Raw genomic sequence first — 18,184 nt, forward strand, 5'->3', positions numbered from 1 at the left:
ATCCCACACGTCATCTACTTCACAAAGCCTTGAACTGGTTAAAAATAACTGCACTTGATGGCTTGGGACAAATAAATCCCTCCTTGGATGCACAATGACACAAGGAGAGATCATCCTGTCTATTTGGCAAGCCACTACACAACTAAAATTTAGAGCAAGAGTATCTAACCTTGACAATTTTAAGACTTGTGAACTTCAACTCCCAGAATTCCCCAGCCAAGCCAAGCCCCGATTTAGAGAAAGTAAGGCACTTCTAAACACTGCCTAGATTAGTAGTGGCCATGAGAATCCAGGGAGCAACTTGTTTAAAGACCATCAATGAAATCATGTTTAAGAGTGACAATTGCAGTTGCAGTATATTTGGTGCCAGACGATGTAGACTAATAGGGATAAAAATGATTATTGCCCTTCTGAACACGTCCCTTGTGTGTTGTCACTCATGATTACTCGATGCCCCTTTTCAGACATGAGTATTAGGGAGTACACCCAAGCTTTGAAATCATGACATGGGCTGCACAGAAGCAACTCTGAAGATTAACAAATATGCATTTTCAATAAACTTTCAAAACAGCATGGATTAGCTTTTCCAACTTAACATTGTCCCTATTTAGAAGCATGGAGGGGATTTCTTGGAGTTTAATCTAATACTGATGGAAGCTATTTTTGTTTGTTTGTTTGTTTGTTTTTATTATTTTTTATTTATTTATTTCGTCAAGCATGTATTTTATGACAGATACAAGTGTAAACATAATTATAAATACATGAAAAGGATACGAATAAAAGAAAACATTAGGACAGGGACGGTAGGCACGCTGGTGCACTTATGCACGCCCCTTACAGACCTCTTAGGAATGGGGTGAGGTCTACAGTAGACAGTCTAAGGTTAAAGTTTTGGGGATTTGGGGAAGAAACCACAGAGTCAGGTAGTGCATTCCAGTTACTGAAGTCGTATTTTCTGCAGTCTACTTTGGATCGGTTTACCATGAGTTTGTATCTATTGTGTGCTCTTGTATTGTTTTGGTTGAAGCTGAAGTATCCATTGGCTGGTAGGACATTGTAGCAGATAATTTTATGCACTATGCTTAGGTCAGACTGAAGACGGCAAAGTTCTAAGTTGTCTAAGCCCAAAATTTCAAGTCTGGTGGCATAAGGTATTTTGTTGCGAGCAGAGGAGTGGAGGACTCTTCTTGTATCCCGCCTTTATTATTTATCATATATATATATATATATATATATATATATATATATATATATATATATATATAATTATTATATTATTATTATTATTATATATTATCCTTTATATATTATTATATATATTATTTATATATTATTATTATGTATCCTGCCTTTATTATTTTCACAAATAACTCAAGGCGGTGAACATATCCAATACAACTTCCTCCCCCTATTTTCCCCACAACAACAATCTTGTGGGATGGATTGTGCTGAGAGTGTGTGACTGGCCCAAAATGGCCTCATTGAGAAAAGCTAGCACCTACCGTCAAAAGGTTAACTCTAAACAAAGCAGTCGCTTGAGGTTATTGGAGAGAAGAGTATTGAGAAACAACTTTGTAAATGTGAAGTGTAAAAACAAACACTGTGATTAGGCTTTGATTATATTCTTGTTAAATTAATCTGGTTGCTTTATACACATAACCATGAATCATTAACTGCCCATTATGTAACATTATGCAGTGTAATTTGATTTGCAGAGAAAGGACTTGATACCAGATTTCCATCACCAAGTGCAGGTTTGCAAAACTAATGGCCTAGTATTTTGGCAGAGTAACATACATGCTTACTTAAGAATATTTCAGGAGCAAAAGGAAAACAAAGGCTTTCATGTAATAGAATTGGCAAGAGGGGTGTATTTCTGATTAGTATTGAAGATGATCTGATCAGATGATTTCTGATCATCTATATTTTATTGTAATATTTCTTAATGTTTATGAACATGTCAATTTATCCATTAATATATGGTAGGCATTTGAAATAATTTAGTTCATATGTAAAACCACAAATGAAAGGAAATTAGCAGTTACAAAGCATATGGCATTTAGGATTTCAGCATTTCTGATTCATTAATAAATCGTGCCTGGATTTGAACATCATGCAACATTTTTTTAACAATTACTCTTGAATAAGCCACAATTAGCTGAGTTCACAACCTGTATTAAGGCAAAAACTATAGTTTTCAAACCATAGAAGTTGCATTCGGATATCAGAGTAACACATCAGTAAAACAAAGCACATTATGCCTTATATGACTCCATCAATTATTTCACTCCATCCTAAAAGGAGGGAGATGGTAATTATCTCTTAAGAAAGCTTGGTGTGACCATACTGCTGATTTGACAGGCTAGGCTTGTCTGTAATAGACTATAATGACAGGGTAGAAATATTACTTGTGTACTGCCCATCTTGCTTTATGGCAGGATGTTTTCAGGATCTCTTGAAAGGACTGGTGTTGGAATCTCCCTGAAAGGACTGGTGTAGGAACCTCCATGCCCTAGGAGAGGGGTGTCAAACTGACAGCCCGTGGACTGGATGCATCATGTGCGGTCATGCCCACTCCAGCTCCGCAAATGGGAAAAAGTCATGAAATGTCACATAACGGCAACGTAATGTGACTAGTTTGACACCTGTGCCCTAAGAGAAAGTTCTAGGAAGGTTCAGGAATTCACACTCAACCGTGGTAAACAGGGGCTTGTCCCATATAATATCAGGACTCACCCATGCAAGCAGTCCTACACTACCTCTGGTCTTCATATCCGGAGTTCCCCGGTAATTTCATCCAAGTACCTTGACCAACTTTTCCTGATTATTCGCAATGAGCCTCTCTCTGAGATGCCTGGAGTTCCAGCAGAAGACAAGAATAAAACTGCTTGTGCCAAGGCTACACTGTGGGAATAAGAATGGTAAAGTGGTTCTTTGATCTTATGGTATAAACAAAGCATACCTATGTGGCTGTATTTATCTTACCCAAATCCTTTTCAGTGGGGAGGCACAGATTTACCTGAGGATAGCTACAAGATGTTTGGGCAACATACATCTGACATGTTTGACTGATAATATTTCTTAATTCATTCCTGTCTAGATACTGGACAATATCTAAGGAGGTAACCAGTCTTCTGAGATTACCTTTGATTCCTTTGGGTTTCTGATTTTGAGGAATTGCATAGGGTAATTGAACTCGCATAGAATGAGCTTGATTACCTGTGGGCTAAATCCATATTCAACCTGGCTTCTACAAGAGGCTAGGGTGAGGTGAATGACCGGATAAGGGAGGTATCAGTCACTTTGCAGAGGCTTATATGGGATCTTGCCAATTTGTTGTAGTCCGCCAGCAGCCTGTGGACCTGGCAACAGAGTCGGACAGTGAGGAGGCTGGGGAGGACAATGGGCCAGTCCTGGAGTCAAGGGAAGGCCCGGACGAGGGGTCTGCGTCGGAGACAGAGATGGGGCCAGGGCCACCTGGGAGCGATGCGCGGACTCTGGAGCCTCCAGAGGCGGACAACAGAGGCAGAGGAACAGGAGGAGCCTGTTCCTAGTGCACGCATGCGAAGAGATGCCAGAAGGCAAAAGCAGCTAAAGAAAAAAGGACAACTCGGGAGTAGGGCCAGAAGATGATTGGCCACTCCCATAAGGCTTAAAAGAGCAGCAACGAACCATTGGGTTATTTGTAGAAAAGCAACGTTGATTCCCGTGCTTCTTGTCAGCGTCTCTTGAACTTTGTGGGGGTTTTGCCAAGAAAAGCCTTTGGCAGGTTGCCAAAGACATCAAAGGTTGGTGATAAGGCCTACAGGCTGGTTATTAAGAATTTTGTTTTGGACTAGGCTGAAAATGAATTAATTCTCAGCTGTTTTAATAAAAAAAGTTTGTTGAGGACTGAATTGTGTTTGGTAATCACTACTTGGGCCTTGGTCACAACACAATTCAAACAACTATTGCTCACACTCAAATGTTTTCTTCCGAAGAAAGTTTTTTGAGACAGCTTCCATAGAGCACTCTAGGAGAAACTTGTTCTAAATAAGCAAGTTGAGGTTGTGACTAGGCAGGGCCTTTTTCTAGTTTCTTCTGCTGCACCTATTGTGGTCCTACTTGAAGGCTGGTTTTGATGACAGTTACCCATGGCTACACTACTGTAATGTGCTCTCAATCATACTGCCTTCAGAGATACAGTACTTCAAAGCCACAAATGATACAGAATGTAGCAACCAGCATTCTGGCAAAGTTGCCAGAAACATGAAACTCTGGCATTGTGAGCACTGCATTTATGCAATCGTATATTAAATCTAGTATCATCACATTCTTTTTTTTTTAATGTCCTTTGTTGGTATAAGTCACCCACCACAACAAAACATTATATAATACAACTGAGTTCAGTTGGACTTGAAAAGACAAGAATGTACTGTGGAAAACTACCTCTTTTAAGATAATTATGGAACATGTTACAGTGCAATCTATATATATCAACTTGAACTTAAACTAGCACTGAATTGTGTTTCATACCCCCTAAGAAGTACCATATGTATATATTTCCAGACTCAGTCAACTAATCTGAGAAACAGTTAAGAATTTTCTTTTAAAATGTAGTTAATCTAATAATATTAGAAGACTTGAATTAGGTAGGGCATATTAACATTCTATTTAAAGAAAAGAAAGATGGGAATGGAATTGAAAGGAATGCAACTTTTTTTAAATGCAACTTTTTTTTAAATTAGACATTTAAAAGGTTTAATAAATGAACAGAAGAATTCTAGAAGCATCATCAATTCATTGAAAAATATGGCCAAAGAACAAGTAATTGTCAATATCTGATGGGTTCTTGACTGACATGCCAATCCCTACACAATTTTATACCACATCTCTATAGATACTAAACATATTTTACTGTATATTTAGTCTAAGGAAGATATACTTAAACCAGATATTCAAATGTGTTAGAATTCCAGCTGCCAATGATTGTTAACCAAGCTACAAAAAGAATTTTAGCCAAAAAAAATCCACAACAAAACCATCAACGGTTGGCAGCACCTTCTTTCAGTGATGATCTAACCATGAAAAACAAATATAGAAAGAAGCCACATTTTAAAAAGTGTTGTGCAATCCTGTATGATATTATAGGCCACTTTACACTACAGTATATTCTTCCAGTTAAGGTTATTACTTTAAACGTTCTGAAACTTGTTAAAGGCAGACACCCAGTACATCTCTAGTTACCACAAATTTAGGCTATAGAGTCTTTCGTAATTTAAGATCTTCTGAAATTATGGTTTAGGAAGTCTATACATGGAGTCTAAACTAAAAAGGTCATGGCTAAGCTTTCATTTAGAGATTCCCAGAGTAGGGCTCTAAAGGAAGACTTGGCAATTCAGTCTATAATGTGGAAATAATCTCTTGGGATATCACAAAGCCTTATCCATGATACATCATTTTTCTACAAATGCTGCTTACCACGGAGGAATATTCCGTTTCCATTCATTGCTATCAAATCCATGTGGCTAGTGCATATAAAACAATATGATCAATTCAATTATTTCTTTGTATTTCCAAATATGCTTCATTTTTAATTTTTCTAATTGTTATAGTAAACACAGATTTTTTTTTCCTGCACTCAAGGAAGGATAAATAACAAGAGCCAAGAAAGATATTCCGACTTGACAAATAGCATTTGATATTTGGATCCTCCCAAAGAAATAAGTAACTACCATGTACATAGCAACTGAGATTATTTGCATTGGTCCTAAAGTAAAATATTATCTTCCTATAATATTCAGGCAACTCACATCTGTTGGAAGGAACATAGAAGTAGTCCTTGTTTAGAGACCACATTTGGGACCAGCAACTCAGTCATTAAGTAAAGTGGTCACTATGTGAAACCATGACTGTGCTTGTGATCTTACTTAAGCTTTCCTTTGCTTACAGGCCTGCAAAAATCATAAGTGTGAAAATTGTAAAGTACTTTTTTAATCACCACTGTAACCATGAACATTTGTCAAAACAGAAGTCACTAAATGAGGACTACCTGTATTTCTAAAAAAATTGGCTCATATTCACAGTAATATAGTTCCATTCAGTTTTTAATTTCTTTTGGCTTTTTGCATGGTCAACAGAAAAAAAGGATTTTTAAAAACAGTCACACTTCTCTTCATATGTTGAATAATATTGGTCCATATACTGTGTCTGAAATCTTAAAGACTAGCTGATAGATATATATTTTCCAGCTGTGTATCCCTAAAATGTATTGATTGGAAAGCTCATGAATATGTGATTTTATGTGAACAATAGACATGTGTTTTACTGAGTACAATTCTTGATTCACTTTAAAGAAACTAAATCAGGAAACTAATTGTATTTTACTAAATCTACGTTGCTGGAATCTGATTTCATATATATGTGGGACAGTATTCAAAGCTGAATTAACAATGTCAACATGCACTGTTTATATTCTTGAGCCGGAGAAGATCCAAGCAATTTTTGATTTTAGAGAGCTATAAAGAGGCACCCTCAAGGTTCTTAAAATGTCTTGATTACAGTGGGCTGAAAATAAAATAAGAGTCCAAACTAGGCAAATCTAGGATTTGCATCCTACTACAAGGTATATTTTTGTTACAGTTTCCGGTGTTCTTCCAAAACTCAAAGAAAGCAAAGTTAAAAATGCCCAAGATGCTATCAATAGCCAGCAAGCCGTAAACAATATATTTTTTTCATTTCATGCTTTGTATTGAATACAAAAAACTGAGAGAGATAGCATGATCAGAATATTGTTCACTTTACCTCCAAAGGCACTTGGGAATATAATATCTGGCACAGAATGGAAAGATAGAACATTCTTTGTTTGTTTTCTGGTATACAGTATTCTCGTTCAACACAGAATGATTTTTTTCCCCAGAAAAAAAAGTCAAAATCTGTACATTGGTGCAAAATAACAGTCCAATCATTCAGCTATAGCACACATAAAGTCCCTTTCAAACAGATAAACAGATAATTTACTTCCATTTTTATATGCATATAAATGCAACCGGATGATTGTCTGATTGCAGCGGACAGTAAAAATAATCCATATTTTAGAAGTCGTTTACCTTCTAGCATTGAAAAATAACATGTTGCTATGCAAAATATTACTACATATTTATCTTTAAAGAATTATCTTTAAATAATCTTTTTTAAAAATTTTAACTGTTTAACCTGTAAAATGCCTATTTTAAATGAAATAAACGTATTATTTACTTAATCTATCACCTCCTTCTAAATAGTGTGATTTAAATGATGCTTGTGGGAACAGCATTTTCTCTATCCTGGATATTCTGGTGCATATCAGAGTCAAAATACATATCCCTAGTTACACTTGAAAAAAAAATGAATCGGTTAGGCAGCAGAAGGGACACACAAGGATCTATTCCTGTGTATAAATGGAAAAATTTCTGCCTTCTTCAAGGAGAGAGATGGAAGTCATGTAAATGAGGACATGACATAATGTAAGACCTGTATCTCTCAATTCTGAGAACTTAAGGGGAAGATAAGTGCATGTACCATTCTGATAGATTCTCATTTACGGTCTCTTCCTCAGTACAATAGTTTACTCACCAAGCACCTTTATCTCAAGTATGCTATAGTCTACAACCTCGGCTTACCACCTTTTGTTTAGCCACTGTTCAAAGTTACAACAGTACTGAAAAAATTTACAATGGGTCCTTGCACTTATGACCACTGCAGCATCCCCAAAATCACGTGATCAAAATTCTGACACTTGTATTTACATACAAATGTGTAGGCATGTATTTACAATGGTTATAACATTCCCTGATCATGTATTCACCATTTGCAGCCTTCCCAGGCAGATTCCAACAAGTGAAGTCAATGGGGGAAGACCGATTCACTTCATGAATGTATGATTCCCTTAATAACTATAGTGATTCGCTTAACAACAGTGCAAAAAGTCCTAAAATTGGGCATGGTTCGTTGAACAACCACTATTCTAGTTGCAATTGTGTTCATCAATCGAGGATTACCTGTACAAGACGGCAAACTATTGGGGCAAGAAGACAATTTTATGTTTGTGTATGTGGGTTCCAATCATTCCAAAATTCATCTTAATGTAATAGCTTTATAAATACCTACCTACACATACACACCAAAAAGATTAGACTATACCCTTTGAAGAATTTCAAATATTCAAATATTTTCATCATATTCCAGCAAACAAGTTGGAGTGGGGTAAGGAAATTTTGGGTGGAGAGCTAATTTCATATTTAAAAGTATACAGTCAGAATTTAAGTAACATGTGAATGTGAAAATATTTCCCAAATTCATATTCAGGTCCATCCGGAGTTGTGATAGTTAGGTTGCATCTAAGACAGTCCTTAAGGGAACTGTTGAGATGAAAGAACCAGCAATCAATTATTGTTCTACTACCTTTTTGAAACAGTCTTCACCAAATACCGGTACTTGCATGTACATTAGGGACAACTCAAGAAACATATTCAAATCTTAGCATTAAACACTTGCGTGTATCTGTGTTGAAGTCCCGGCTATCTTATTTAATAACCGGAAACTTATTGTTACCACACACTTTAATAGCATTTTATCTCTGTGATGCAATTCTATTTCATGCATAATTTGCCCTCTAAAAGCTATTTGTCTACCAGACTTGGTGACTCTGATTTATAAGCTATGCCTTCTATTGACCGCGACCTTTCAATAAACAGTAAATAGAACCTATTATTCTGAATTAGTTAGCACCCTTTAAAAAAAAGCCATTCACTTGTGTCTCAATCTCAAATGGATACAGATGTTAATCAGTACAATAGCTTAGCTCTGTTTTTTGTAACTGACTGAAACACTCATCCTATGAAAATTCATTCTGAAAAGAATGGTGGCACTCCTTTTGTTATCAGGGAGATCCATCCTTTACATCTTATCTAAAATAAATGAAAAGCTCTAGCTCACTTGCAGACTGTATAAATCTCACAAATTTATGGCTGAATCTCGATTTAAAACAAATCATCTTTCTGGCTATCTAATCACTGTTGCAAACTCTTAACTCACTTTTAATATAAGGCAGGAACATTTTCATGGCTATACAATGTTACCTGCCAGGATTAGAAGCATTATTTCAAATACTGTTCTTACCTTTGAGTAATCACATTTTGTCATCCCACCCCCCACATCAGTGCTTACTTCAAGACTGCCCAATTTTGTGTATGACCAAAGTACCAAGGAACAAAAGGAGACTGGGACAAGACAAAAGAATATACCAGTACACGTCCCCAAAAAGCAGCAGTCAAATTTATTTATTTTTTAAAAAACTCTGCTTTTTCATAAATAGAAAAGAAAAAGAAACACTTCAAATGCATTCTCCAAACAGCTGAGCAAATAAAATGAAGTTAAGAGTTTACTCTACTCTATTTGATTCATGCACAGTTCACAAAATGAGCAAACCAGCAATTCAATGGGAAGTGGAATGTGAATTAGGATTAACCTTTCCTGCAGGTGATTAACACTCAACTAGGAACTACAAAATCCAAATATTGGGCTTTGGGAGGCAGAATTTGAATCTGTCACAGCTACAATAGGCAATTAATATGATATTGGCATCAACATTCCAGTGATTGACTCTTACTTGAAAATTACAGACTATATCAAATACATTTTGAAAATTACACACTATATCAAATACATTTTTAAAAACCTTCATAATTAAGGTTTTCACTTTTATTTTACAGATGAAACACAGAGGATAGCTCTGTCCAGGGGAGCTCATTTCCTAGTGACTTCACGAACATGAGTATGTATGTGTGCATGTGCAATTTTTATTATAAGAATATTTATGAAGTAAAGAAAAGAAAGAAAAGAAAAAACAAAGAAAAAGTCAAAAGTGCAAAAAGAAAGAATGAAAAGTAACTTCCAATTTTGTTTTCAGCAATGATAAGTAGAAATACAGACTTACTTCTTACTCTGTGTTAGAACCCCCCCCCCTTTATCTATTATCCATTTTTTTTCTAATCATTGAAACTGTAAATCATAAGTTCATTTTTTTTTCTGTTTCACCCAAAAGAACCCATAAGGGGAAAATGTCAATGTGATTTTCTTGGTAAGAGTACAACTATTTTTTGCCATTTTCTTCTTCTAGATTCCCCCCCCCCCCTTTCCAACCTAGTTTACAATCCTGGGATTTCCTGGTATCCCATCCAAGTATTAATCACATCCAGCCCTGTTTAGCGAAAGCTAAGAACCGTAAAGAGTCCCAAATATATTGTTTCCTCTGCTTCATTGTGCTGGGTCTGAGTGGGGAGCTTGGAAGAGCCAACACTGTTAATCTGCCCCAGATATAAGCATGAATTGCTTCCAAAATATTCCCCAAGAGAAAACTGAACCAGCCACCTCATTCAACCTTTCATCTGGGCAAAGTACTCTAGAGAGCTGGCCATGAACAGTGGATCCACCTCACCTGCGGTCTCTTTTGATGGATACAGAGATGAGTTTAGGACCAACTGTACACCCAAAGACTGCACTTCCATGACACACTAAACTGCCAAAACCATGCATTTTTAACTGATGTCCTTTGGAAACCCAGCCAATATGGAGAAATGGCTTTCTGAACAAACCTTTACCAAATATGAAAACACAGCCATTAGGAGAAGGAAAAAGAAATTTAGGCAGGCTAATCCCAGATTCTTTTTCTCTGGGAAGTCCAGGTAATAAAAGGTTGCTGCAACTTCTATTTCTTTTGGGGTTACCTCCTCCAGCAATACTCTACTCACTTTCTGCCCGCACTGGCTGGTACATATCTATTTGCCCAGCTATGCCATCCAGAGAGAGAGAGAGAGAGAAGGAGGGGGCAGAAAACAAGGCTACATCTTTGAAGTCCACCTAAACCAGTGGTTCTCAACCTATGGGTTGGGATCCCTTTGGGGGTCGAATGACCCTTTCACAGGGGTCGCCTAAGACCATCGGAAAACAAATATTTTCAATGGTTTTAGGAATAATTTTATTGTTGGGGGTCACCACAACATGAGGAACTGTATTAAAGGGTCGCAGCATAAGGAAGGTTGAGACCCACTGACCTAGACCTTCACAGGAACAGCACCTGCTCCTCCTTTGCGATCTCCGCTCAGGGACCTTGAGGAATGGAGGCCCCGACATTCCTCTTGTCTTTCGCCCTCCAATTTAGGAAGGCTGTGTTCGCGCAAGACCCAGACCCTGGGTAAAATCCGAACCCTCTTAAATCAGAAGGTCGTGCGAACGCAGCCAACGTCTAATTCAAGTTTTATAACTCAGCGCGGATTCGCCTCCCTGCACGACGAGAGAGGCTCAAAAGAGGGAAGTCGGAGCCAACAGTAAAGCGCACACCTAAAATCGCACACCGTCCGCGTTTGGCAAAGACGCCGTTGGAAAAATTCGGCTCAGGCGTGTCCCAGTGCCGGGACCTTGTCCCCATCCAGCCCCTTCTGGGTTTGTGGCAGGCAGACTCACAGGGCGCCAGCCAGCCACTCACTCACTCACTCATTCACTCACCGCGCTCAGATGCCTGGCATCTGCCCGCTCCACTCCGGCGATGCGTCCCCAACCCGGACCGCAGGCAGCCCAAAGCCGGCGGCCAAGGCAACGCCACCAGCTAAATCAGCGGCGGGGCGGGGGCGGGACCCTCCGGCGCCGGGGGCGGGGCGTGTTCTCCTTTGCGGAACCGGGGGTGCCTTCCCTTGGTAATCCCTGCCGCCCGCCTCTCGCCTCCTTCCGATTGCCTCCCCTGGACGAAGAGCGCTTTTCTTCCCTTCCTTTAAAGTCAGCGCGCTGCTTAAATTGGGGCGGGTGGCTGGGATTCAATATTGCATTATTCCTGTTCCGGGCGGGACAAGCCAAGACAGGGAGACGGAACCCGGTGGCGGCGCTTGGCTGCGTTTCAAAGGCGCTCGCCGTTCGGGGTTCCCTCTCGCTTGTCCTCCGGGGTTACACAGAGTTCGAGGATAGCAGCTGTAGAGAGATAGTAGCCTCTCCCTCCCTCTTATTTGCCATAGTTTGTCCCGTTCTAGAACTTCCTCGTATTAACACGGAACATAAAGACTCTACTCCCGGGCTGGCTGGGTAATCATTGCAATAAAAGTGTATGGAATTCGTTATCGGCTCCAAACCCCAAACGTCACATAATCAGTCGGTGCAAGGCAGGCTGATGCCGGAACAAATTAGATCTGGCGAATACCTCAGTCATTCCAGATATAAACCATAATAGGTAATATGACCGCGTTAAATGGAGGGCGATAATTTACAGGCAATTTACGGTAGTCTTAGAGCAACTGTATACTGGAAATAAAAATTTAGACTACCTGGCTCAAGGGATAAATCTTCCACATGTTCCTGACACGCACGCTCTCAGTAGTAATATGGGGTGAGGGTGCCCTTAAAACCTTCTTTTTCCAGCAAGCCGGGCTGGCCTATCACTTTTTAAAATGTTTTTAATTGTCTGTTATTGTTTTTAATCATGGGGCCAAATTTATATATATCTTTTTAATTGTATTTTAATGTTTGTAGTTTATGCTTTTACTTGGCTGTTCACCGCCCTGAGTCCTCAGGGAGAAGGGCGGTATACAAATTTAAAAATAAATAAATATAATTCTGCCCCACCTGAAAGAGTACACATTTCCCACCCATTGATTCAGTTTAGGTCATCAGAAAGCTAATTATATTATTCTTTTAAAAGACCCTTAAACGTTCAATTCCAAATAGACTGATCCTTTTTCATCTTGGTGCCATACAAAAGTATTAGCAATATGAAATTCCCAGTAAAATTGGAGATTCTAGTCCCCATACAACTGAAAATTCAAGATTTGGGGAAGGCGGGAGTGTTTTAAAAAATGGGTTGTGAGAATACATCTTTGAACTACGGTAAATATATTCTTGTTCCTAATTCCTCAAATCTATTCTGGTGTTGCTTTTAAAAACGATGACTTTCTGTTTTCTTTATTTTGAATAAGAGTTTAGAATAACCTGCTTTAGAATTTAAGGCAATACATTTTATTATCTATATGCGCTTAGACAATGGGCCTTTTCCCATTACTGAGTTATTTCTCTCCACTCATCCCTGAAATTGGCAAAAAACATGCCACATCAGATCTGCTGCCCACTTTGTTGACAGGGCAGTAGGCTGCCTTTATTGAATCTGTTTTGACTCATTGCCAAATGATTCTGTCTTGATTCTGCACATGTAGGGAGAGATAAACAAAGCAATTAATCAATACCTCTGATCTTACCTGCTTCCCACTGTTGAGTATTGTCCACCATGCAGAAAAACATTTGTCACAGCACACTACTGTTGAAAGAAGAGTGGGTCTGGCTATGGGACTCTATCATTTCTAGGCTGTTTCTTTTGCACCAAGGGTGTCAAAATCGATTTCATTGAGGGCTGCATCAGGCTTGTGTGTGACCTCAGGGAGCTGTGGTGGGCGTGGCCATGTTGGGCATGGCCAGCTTGATGTCACTTGTGTCAGGGGTGCCTGTGGTGGCGCAAGCACTCTGACAGCAAAAACGGCCTCCCGATCTCCGTTTTTGGCTGCAATGGCCTCCTGCAACCCCCTGCCAGCAAAAACGGAGCTCGGGAGGGCCACGCGGGCCTTGAGTTTGACACCCCTGTTTTGCACCTTTCTTATTACTTTATTCTGTTAAAATTTGAGCCAAATAAAGTTTGTAGAAACTTTATTGCAACCATAAAGGAAGCAGTCTCACAAACAGCACTTTAATTGTTTAAATTCTTTTGTTTAATTGCTTAATTCTTTTCCCTTCCTTTCTGCCTTTGGGAGATGTTTGTATAGTAACATGGTGAGGTGCATGCAATTAAAGCCCCAGACTCAGCAAATACTCCTAAACATTTTTATTTTCTTTCTGATTTTTGTTTTTTCTCATTCATCTGATTCCTTCTTTCCCTCCTTCCTTCCTCCCTCTCCCCCCAATCAAATAAGCCACTTTTGTTTACTAATTCAATTTCTCTTCCACTTTTGGAGAAATTTTAGTCTAGACTCCTATTGTTTAGACTCCTATAGATATTCAATCAGTGAAGAGAAACGTGTGTTCATTCTTAGAACAACAGGTGGGTAGACATATTGATATTTTCTTGCATTATGAAACAGCTCTTAGTATCTATCAATCAGTTTCTTGGCATAAATAGATTTTTTGACACCTTCTTCTCTCTTTTTTTTACCACCATAAACCAAAAAGTTGACAACAACACACTTAGCAGCATAGCACACAATCAATTTTATTTTCATCAGCAACCAGGAAGTTACATAAAGCACAGAATGGTTCTCAGTTTTCTTTTCTTTGTTAAGATCAACAATAAAAAAAAAAAGGATTTACAGTAAAAGATTAATTTCTGGCTGTTGCACAATAAAGCTAAAATATTTCTTTTGTCAATAAGCAACACATAGGAGTAAAGTCTCTGACATCACTTTTCAAAAATTAATCCAGAGACCGTTGGGGGGGAAACTTGTAAAACAGTTGGCCTGCTAGATTCACATCCTGGGTTTTTAAAGAAATATTTTAGTCCATTGGCAGGTGTTAGACACTTAGATATGCTACAAGGTCTTGTCCCCAACCAGACTAGAAGACACTGTAAATACTGAAAAACAAGACTGCAGGATTTCACAGGAGAAAGATCCTCTCTGGTCCATGTTTTTTTTTTTTACATTAATTTAGATTAAAAATCCCATTTCACTGGGACTTCTCTAAATCCTTTCATCTTTTGTTTAAAGAGCTGGGTATATGATTAAGCAAATGTGGTTACTGCCTTCACATCCACTTTGAACAAAGTGGAGCAACAGCTGAACTAAACCAGAACCAATTGTAGGCGTCCCTATGAGGCAGGGGAATGGGGCATACATTGTGATGCCAGACCTGTTCTTCATGTACTCGTGTGTAATATGGTGGTGCAAGTGTTAAAGAGCAGAGCTTGCAATCATGATGTCACAATGCACATTTTGTCATTATTGTGGTTAGGAACAAAGGCTGACGGAACCATCCAAATAAATATTGCATTCTGGAAGTGTAGCTTTGTGCCCAGTATCTGAGATCTTGACCTAAATTTACTAACTTATTATCAGCAAATTAACCTTGATACCCCATATTTAGGACTATTTATAGTACTGTAAATTACTTGTATCTTTTCTTTTATGTACTCTGAGAGCGTATGCACCAAGACAACTTCCTTGTGTGTCCAATCATACTTGGCCAATAAAGAATTCTATTCTATTCTATTCTATTCTATTCTATTCTATTCTATTCTATTCTATTCTATTCTATTCTATTCTATTCTATTCTATTCTATTGTGTGTAAGACACTGTATTTTTTTTGCCTATGTCAATTGTACATTTATTCATTGGACAAGTAACAGGTTAACCCTGACCAGGATACTGCTTTTCTACTTACATGTTTTACGATGTTTTTTTTTAATCCAAAATAGGAAGTACAACAAGGTTGCTTCATGGTTCTATGACTAAGGTATAGTACAACAATATAGTATAGTATAGTACAACAAGGTTGCTTCATGGCCCAATGAGTAAGGTAACATGAATGCTATCTTTACTGTAATTTGTATTGCTGATAAATGTTCACTCTTTCACGACTCTAAATAGTCCCAGCTGTTTTTGAGTCAATGTTAATTTTTATGAGGGGAACCTAGTACTAATCATCCAATCAGTAAATGAGTTAGCAAATATCTTTTGGGTGACTCTGTTAACGAACACACTGTAAAATTGTAGGAGGAGGGTTTTATTTTTGTTTCCAACTCTAATGTCATGCCAGGCTTAAGTTCAATTCAGCAGCCGAGCCTGAAGATTGCCTGACTCACTGAAAATCCAGTCCTTTCCAATTAACATCAGTTTACAAAAAGACCTCCTGTTTTCATTTTCTTTCTTCTCTAACTTAGCCCCCTCCACATCCAGTCCTAATACGATTCTCCCAGGTCCGCGGGAAGATACTTTACATCTCAGAGTTGGAAATACAGAAAATGCTCTGGGACGGGGCATTTAGAATCAGATGGAGATTATTCTATTCCATTTTATTTTTTATTTCCTGGGACCATACTAGAATGTGATTCTGCTGCCAGATTTAGTCAGGGTCAAAGTTGCACTGGCCTTAGATGACTTTATATTCTACTCATAAAAACATCGCTATTCCTTAAGAGTATCAAAATAAACTTTACAATTAAATGACCTCAGAAGAGGGTAACATTTATCTGAGACTCTTTCATTTATATACATAATAGAAAGTCAGAAATATGCAGAAATTGAAATCCGTGATGTGTAAATAGAAACACGAACATGAATTTATCACTCTACCCCCTAAAAGAACCATCAAGTTATAGATAACAGATGTGGATATTCATATGGATATCAGTTATACTTCTGAAAATCTAGAATCTGTGTTGAACATCAAATCCAGAGAACAATTTCTCTGCCAAATCTTGGAAGTTGTAGAACACAACTTGCCTATTACCTTTTATGCCAACAAATGTCTTTCCAGTTACTATGATGGAGAGGCTGAGAAAACCTTGGTGATTGCCAAGAATTGTTCAGCATTCCAGATATAATGAAATTGCCTCTGAGACCATAAGTTAAAATTTAAAAACAGAGAGATGCCAGATGTACACTGCTGGATCAGCTGAATGTATGAATACAGGCTTCATGGTGAAATATTTGGTTTAATTTTTAATCTAGGTACTTTTTAAAAAAAATGTCTGCAAAAAGCAAAAGATAGGTTGGGATGTACAGTAATTGAGAGGTTTGATTCTTGATTTGGAAGGGATCAGCAAATTAGTTACACTAGAGAAATTAGTTACCCTAATCAGTAACATGATTTCAAAACAGTAATATAATTTTTGTTAATGGGGGGGATTCAAATCAGTTCAGATGCTCCAGACAAATATTCTTAACACAGAATCCCTTCCACCCCATAATTTGTTTTATTGTGTTTTTAAAGCGTAAGTGATATGTCATATTATTTTACTACCATGCAGTGGTGGGTTGCCCCCGGTTTGGACCGCTTCTATAAAACCGGTAGTAAAACCGGTAGGAGGTTCCACCCACTCACCCCAATGTCATCGTGCGCGCATGAGCAAAGCAAGTGCATGGCCCCGTTGTGAACCGGTAGTAAAGGTAAGTAGAACCCACCCCTGCTACCATGGTATTTACACAGTGTTGACCAATTTTGACCTTCTGATTTTTTTAGTTGTGAGGGACACATAACTCTAGCAGAATACCAGCATCTAGTTTGAACTTGCAAAGATGAAGTCAGGAAAGCTAAGGCTCAGAATGAACTAAGACTTGCAACAAATTTCAAAAATAGTAATAGAAAGTTTCTTTTAGCATGTAAAAAGAAAAAAAGGCAAGGAAATGGTTGGGAGAAGAGCTGCTTGATTCATTCTTTGTACTGGAAAAAAAATAGCCTGACCTATCAAAAGCAGTATCATATAGGGGTTTGGAATATAAATCAAAATAGTCAAGAAAAGGTAAGGCAAGATCTATCCACTCTAGACAAGTTCAAATCACCAGGACCAGATGGATTACATCCCAGAGTTCTGAAGGAGCTGGCAGATGTGATCTCAGAGCAACTGAACCATATATTTCAAAGATTGTGGAGAACTGGGGAACTACCAAAGGATTGGGAAAGAGCTGGTGTGGTTCCCATCTTCAAAAAGTGGGGGGGAGGGAATGAATCCAGGAAACTACAGAGCAATCAGCCTGACATCAATACCTTGGAAGATCCTGGAAAAGATAATTAGTCAACGGATCTGCAGACACTTAGAAATAAGCAAAGTTCTTTCTAGAAACCAACATGGATTTGTCAAAATAGATGTCAGACAAACCTTATTGCATTCTTTGACAAAGTGACTAAATTAGTAGACCAGCAAAATGTTGTGGACATAGTATACTTGGATTTCAGTAAGGCATTCGACAAAGTAGACCACAACCTACTTCTTGATAAGATAGAAAAATGTGAGATAGACAGAATCACCACCAGGTGGATTCATAACTGGCTGACTAACAGGACATAATGTGTAGTCCTCGATACAATAATGTATCTACATAGAGGGAAGCATGCAATGAGGGCTCCAAGATTCTGTCTTAGGCCCAGTACTCTTCAACACCTTCATAAATTATTTAGATGAGAGGATAGAAGGGGAACTCATCA

General features: G+C 38.2%; 1 protein-coding gene across 1 annotated transcript in view; it reads right to left on the reverse strand.

Moving 5' to 3' along the window:
• LPAR3 (lysophosphatidic acid receptor 3) overlaps positions 1–11,659 on the reverse strand; it is a 32,807-nt gene extending 21,148 nt beyond the window's left edge. The window contains exon 1 of the mRNA XM_034437118.3: positions 11,524–11,659. The gene's annotated coding sequence lies outside the window, so the exon portion shown is untranslated. The remainder of the gene's footprint in view (positions 1–11,523) is intronic.
• Between the last annotated feature and the right edge of the window lie 6,525 nt (positions 11,660–18,184).

This window comes from Pantherophis guttatus, chromosome 3 (genome assembly GCF_059756535.1).
Source record: "Pantherophis guttatus breed Tessera chromosome 3, ASM5975653v1, whole genome shotgun sequence".
Taxonomy (NCBI): domain Eukaryota; kingdom Metazoa; phylum Chordata; class Lepidosauria; order Squamata; family Colubridae; genus Pantherophis; species Pantherophis guttatus.